Source organism: Puma concolor, chromosome D4 (genome assembly GCF_028749965.1).
Source record: "Puma concolor isolate L17-30 chromosome D4, mPumCon1.1.hap2, whole genome shotgun sequence".
Lineage (NCBI taxonomy): Eukaryota > Metazoa > Chordata > Mammalia > Carnivora > Felidae > Puma > Puma concolor.
The window spans coordinates 88,502,449-88,508,314 of NC_141679.1; the positions used below are offsets into that span (position 1 = coordinate 88,502,449).

General features: G+C 60.0%; 1 long non-coding RNA gene across 3 annotated transcripts; it reads right to left on the reverse strand.

Moving 5' to 3' along the window:
- Positions 1-610: 610 nt before the first annotated feature.
- LOC147575088 (uncharacterized) lies at positions 611-4,848 on the reverse strand. Of its 3 annotated transcripts, XR_015243124.1 has the most exons (4): positions 3,805-4,848; positions 2,493-3,608; positions 1,154-1,260; positions 654-935 (listed from the first exon to the last, which is right to left on the reverse strand). It is a non-coding gene; the product is annotated as an uncharacterized LOC147575088 (long non-coding RNA). The 3 variants fall into 3 exon arrangements; XR_015243125.1 differs by lacking the exon at positions 2,493-3,608 and having other exon boundaries at positions 611-935; XR_015243126.1 differs by lacking the exons at positions 654-935; positions 1,154-1,260 and adding an exon at positions 1,355-1,665.
- Between the last annotated feature and the right edge of the window lie 1,018 nt (positions 4,849-5,866).

Below are 5,866 nucleotides of genomic sequence, written 5' to 3' on the forward strand. Positions count from 1 at the left end.
TGTGACACAGCTTCCTGGAGCCACCGAGGGTCTGGTGGAGAAAAGATCACATTCAAACAGGGGGCCATCCACCTGTCTTCTGTCCATTGTGCCCGGGCAGAGAGGGAAAGGAGGGGGCTGGCTGTTCTTTAAAACAGCCCCAACCCTGCAAGCCTGGTCCCTGCCCTCAGGGGGGGTTTCCGCAGTTGGGGAGGCGGGGCCTTGGCTGTGAATAAACATAGCAGGTCTGTGAGAGGGAGGAGGCAGAGGCCAAGCTGAGCCCCTCCTTCCTTGCCCTTCGCCCTCCGCTCACCGGGACATCCTCCTGGCCCGAGGCGGCCCCAGAAGATAAGTGTCAGCAACCGGGCCCATTCTCAATATCTGGGGTCCAACCCAAGGTCAACCGTGAAAGGGTCTGCTGGAGGCCTCACAGCTTCCACAGCCTGGGCGATCCCAGGCGCCCCTGGGATCATCTTTTGTATCTCCCTGCTCCCCCAGCGGGACACTCCCACCCGGCACCTCACTGCACGAACAGATTCCTGGTCTTCTGAACTGGCCCTCACTGCACGAACAGATTCCTGGTCTTCTGAACTGGCCCTCACTGCACGAACAGATTCCTGGTCTTCTGAACTGGCCGCTGCTCCCCACGCAGCTCCTGCAGAATTGGAGGGTCGGGGCCTGAGGCCTAGTACCTTCCCCCATCTGTCACCACCGCCCTCTCCATCGTCACCACTGGTACAGGCTGAGCTGTGTCTCTGTACCTGAGAATGGGACCTTATTTGGAGATAGGGACTTTACAGACATGAGCGAGGTTAAGATGAGGCCGTTGGGGAGGGCGCCCGGGGGGCCCAGTCGGTGAAGCGTCCGGCTTCCGGCTCAGGTCATGATCTCACGGTTCGTGGGTTCGAGCCCCGCGTCGGGCTCTGTGCTGACAGCTCAGAGCCTGAACCCGCCCCCTTAAAAATAAACATTAAGGAAAAAAAAAAAAAAAAAAAAGAGGTCGTTAGGGCGGGCCCTAATCCAGTATGACTGGTGTCCTTATAAAAAGGGGCAGTGTAGACCCAGAGGCAGTGACACCCAGAAGGCAGACGCCGCCGCGCAGACCCAGAGAGAGCACCATGTGAGGACAAGGGACTGGAGGTTGAGAACGGTGCATGCGGTAGCCAATGCACACCTGAGGCACCGGAAGCCCAGAGAGAGGCCTGGAACGTTCCTTCTCTGGCACCTCCAGAGGGAGCACGGCCCTGCTGACATCTCATTCTGGAATCCTGGTCTCCAGACCTACGAGGCAATACATGTCAGTTGTTTCGAGCCACAGAGTTTGCGGCCCCGGGAAGTGAGTGCAGCCGCCCCCCGCATCACCAGCGTCCCCGTCACCGCTCCCACGGCCACCACCCCGGCATCACAGCCAGCATCACCGCCGTATGGGCTTCCTGTGGCTGCAGAACTAATGACCACACACTTGGTGGCTGACAAGATTAATCTCAGAGTTCCGGAAGCCAGAAGGCCCAAATCAACGTGCCAGCGGCACCGTGTCCCGCTGCAAGACTCGGGGAAGAATCCTTCCTCGTTTCTTCCAGTTTCCGGTGGCTCCAGGCGTTGCCCTCTCTGCCTCTCAGTTTGGTGTCGACCCTGCCTTCTCTTCTGTCTCATATAAGGACACTCGCGATGGCACTGAGGCCCCACCTGGGGAATCGAGGATGCGCTCACATCACTATCCTTAACTTCATTACATCTGCAGAGACCCTTTTTCCAACTAAGGTCACATTCACAGGTTCCAGGGATTAGGATGTGGACCCATCTTTGCCGGGTGGGGGCTTAAGACAACCCAGGGCTGGTACGGTCATTTACTTATGTTTTTTAATGTTTATTTATTTTTGAGAGAGAGAGCGCGAGCAGGGGAGGGGCGGAGAGAGAGGGAGACAGAAGATCCGAAGCAGGCTCCACGCTGACGGCAGCGAGCCCGATGTGGGGCTCGAACTCACAAACCACGAGATCATAACCTGAGCCGAAGTTGGATGCTTAACCCACTTAGCCACCCAGGTGCCCTGGCTGGTACTATCATTATCCCCACTTAACACACAAGACTACGAGAGCTCAGAGAGAAGAATTCACTTGTCCAAGGTCGCCCTTAGAAGTATCGGAACCCAAGTGGTCTGATTTCAGAGCCTTCTGCCCCCCAGCTAATGTTTATTCACTTTTTGAGGGAGGGAGGGGCAGAGAGAGAGGGAAACACGGAATCCGAAGAAGGCTCCAGGCTCTGAGCTGTCAGCACAGAGCCCGACGTGGGGCTCGAACTCATGAACCGCGAGATCATGACCTGAGCCGAAGGCGGACGCTTAACCCACGGAGCCACCCAGGTGCCCCCCAGCTCCTGAACTTCTGATCACACAGGGGATTCCACAGAAGAATCAGAGTGGGGCAATGCACACCGAATGGAAGGCAAGGCACCTGGGTCCTGGCTCTAACCAATGGTCAGGTCTCCTTCCCTCTCTGGGCCTCAGTTTGCCCACCTGTAAGATAGGGAAGCAGGAGTGGTTGGTCTGCATCATCTCCAACGTCCTCCTAGTTCTGGACGGCGCTGGCTGTCATCTGTCGTTTCAGTCCTATTCAAACACTGCCCAGGGGCAGGACTTTCACATCAGCTAAACTCTAAACCTGCTCCCAGAGATGAGTTTTGCTTGGAAGGCCAGCCCATGGGGAGGAGTGGAGGGCGGTCCTGCCTTCCCCTATCACAGCGCTGGCAGCAAAGGACTGGGGAAGGACTGGGGGTGGGGTATTCTCTTTTCTGGGAGCCCGACTTCTGATTCATGCGCTCAAGGGAGGACTCCTGCAGCTCCAAACTGGTGGACGCTGGGACAGAGCTGAAGATAACTTTACCTTGCTGTGGCGCCCCAGACCCACAGGTCTTAGTGGGGAACTGGCTTGTCGCTTTAGACTCCAGACGGCCTGGAGAGGCGATCCTGGGCCTGGGGGAGCGCTGGTTGATCATCTGAGGCCAAGAGACCAAGAGGGGCGGCAGTGACCAAATCCACCAAATCCCAAGCCTCGTGTCCTTGGACCGGGGGTCGGGGAGGGGAGGTGGTGGGGGAAACCACCACAAAACAGGCTGGGGCGGCGGGGGGGTGGGGTTCTTAAGATTCAGTTTCCAAAACTCGCTCTGTTCATTAGAAGTCGTTTGTTTATAAGTATGAACATTTTTCAAATCCGTTTTTTATCTTTATAACGTGAACTCCAGAGGCCTTTTTCCTCTGGCTTCTGTCTGGACCAGCAATTGTTTGCAACTCAGCTAATACTGTTCAAGAGTGGGGAGCTGAGTTAGGGACAGAACTGCAAACTTTAATTAGCAGGATGAGATTAGCATCCCAGCAGGGGCTTGCGGGCGGGGGGCATCCTCCAGGCCCATCAGATCCCAACGGACAGACGGCCCGCATCTTCCACAACCCCCCCCCACCCCCAGCTGAAGGCTCCAGTGGGGTGAGCAGGAGCCGGGCCAGCCAGAGCTTAGACCCGCCGAGTTAATCTTCCCTTACTGGGCCTCCAGCTGAGCCTCGCCCTATTCCGAGGCTTCCAGTCCAGCCACTGGCTTTCCTTCACCAGCCTCTGCCGGGTTTTGTCCCTGCAAGGGTCTAAGCAGAATAAAAAGAAAAAAAAAAAAAAAAAGAAACCCGGCTGTGTGACCTTGGGGCAGTCGCTCACCCTCTCAGGGTAGAGAATCTAAGCGGGGAGGTGGGGAGGTTTGCTGGAAGCCAAGCCCCAGCGGGGAGGGGGGTGGAGGAATTCGACCCTCCTCCCCGCAAACCCAAGGGCTCACACGCCACCAACCTGCCCTCGCTGGGTTCAGGCAATGCTGAAGAATTTTCTGGTCTTTTTTCTGGTTTAGTTTTAAGTGCTTCCAACGGCAGCGGAGCTGTTCCACCACAGTCCCCAGGAAATTGGTCCACGTAGGACGGAGCCTTCCCGGGAATGAAGTCATCTGTTCCTTTTTTTATTTTTTGTTGCCTCTCTCCTTCAGCACGAGTCCCCGGCCTCTGCAGTCTCTCCCCGCGCGCGCACGCACACGCGCCGCGGCGGGGGTCGGCTGGGGCTGGCTGGAGGGGTGGGGGGGGAAGGGGCGAGGGGCAGGCCCCCCGGGGGGCCGCGTCAGCCCGGGGCGGCCCCTCGCCAGCCCCCGCCTCCCTCTCCCACCCGCGACTTCCCCGGGCCCGCCCGAAAGGTGAGCTCCCGGGAGGCCGCCCGCGCTCGGGCGCGGCCAGCTCGGCAAACAATAACAGTAAATAACGCTCCCTTGTCAACGTAATAAAAACGGAAACGGTTACAATGTTTTTTAATAAGCGTCCCCCATCAATCTGCCGCCCTCCCACCCCCCCCCCCCCCCCCCGAGCCGCGGGCACCGGCGGAGAGGGGCGGGGAGCAGGGGAAGGATGGGGCGCCGGGGCGCGCTGGACGGACCGGGGTGCCGGAGGAGGACGCCGCCGGGGTGGGGTGGGGTGGGGGGTGGAGAGCGGCAGCGCAGCGAGTGAGAGACGAGGGGGCGCGGGCGGCCGGGGTCACGCGCGCCAGCCGAGCCGGGAAGCGGCCGCGGTGAGTAACACCGTTGCCATGGCGACGTGGCCGCGAGGAACAGGAAGCGGCAGAAATAGCAGCCGCCGCAGCCCACGCCGCCCGGCCCCTCCCCCCCGCGAGCCCGTTGCCACGGAGACCGGCTCGAGCGAGGCTGCGCGGGCGGCCGCGGCCTCCTGCGCCCCGGCCCGCGCATGCGCCCCGGGGCCTGCCCCGCGCGGGCGTCGCGGCGGTACCCGCCGCAACCCCGGTGCCGCCCGGACCCCAAACCTGCCAGGCTGCGCGCTAGGGTCGGTGGGGGGGGGGGGGGGGGAGGGAAGAAGAAAAAAAAAAAAGCACAACTGTTTGTCGCCCGCTTTGGGGAGGCAGCCCCGCCTTTGTTCCTGGCCGATTCGTTGGTTTCCCGGGCGCCGGAGGTGGGAGCCGAGGGAGGTGGCCGGGGCGCATCAGTCACCGTCCCCACTGTGTTCTCAGCCGGGCCTCCGAAGGGAGCCCGGGCCTGGGGCGGTCCGGCCAGGCCCACGTGCTGACCTCCCCGCGGGGGTGAGGGACCCCTCCCCTTGTGTTTTCCGGTCCTTTTTGCACACCCTCCCCCAGATTCTACCTGGCAGCAAGCACCGAGGGAGAAATGAAATCCCGCCAAACCCCGGGCTCCCTCTCCATTCCCTGGTCGACAGAGAACTAGGAAACAGCCCACCCCCTCCCCTTCAAGGAAGTTGAGGGAAACCTAAATGTTTCATAAACAAAAGCACTCTCCAACAACTTGTTTATGTGAACGCCTGGCTGCAGCCTTGCATGGCTAAGGCTGGGGCGTGCGTGCGTGCGTGCGTGTGTGTGTGTGTGTGTGTGTGTGTGTGTTGGGGCAGACACACGATCATCTCTGAGGCTGTTTGTGGGGGATTTTTTTTCTTTCCACATTTTGTTTGGTTTGTTTTGAATAAGGGTCAGAGGTCTGGGTTTCTGCTGGGAAGGGGGAAGGGTCACCTCAATTGGACAGGCCAGGGGGTCCCAGGAGGACAGGTCACAGGGCCTGCAGAGCTGGGGCAGAGGCCGTGAGCCAAAGCCTCCCATCTGGCAGGGCTCCCTGCAGACAGGGGGGTGTAAGTGGGCGCCAGGCCCTCTGGGCTGCTCTGCAGGGTATGGCCCCAGAGAGGGCCCAGGCCAAGGACTCTGGGACTTCTCTCCCCTGGGCAGGACAGCTGTCATTTTCCTGGCCCCTGCCTTGGGCACACTGGCCAAGAGGGAAGGCAGAGCAGCCCGCAGTCTCAGGGGGTTTCTATAATGGAAACGATCGGCTTTTGTTTTTGTATGGGGTGGACTCAGT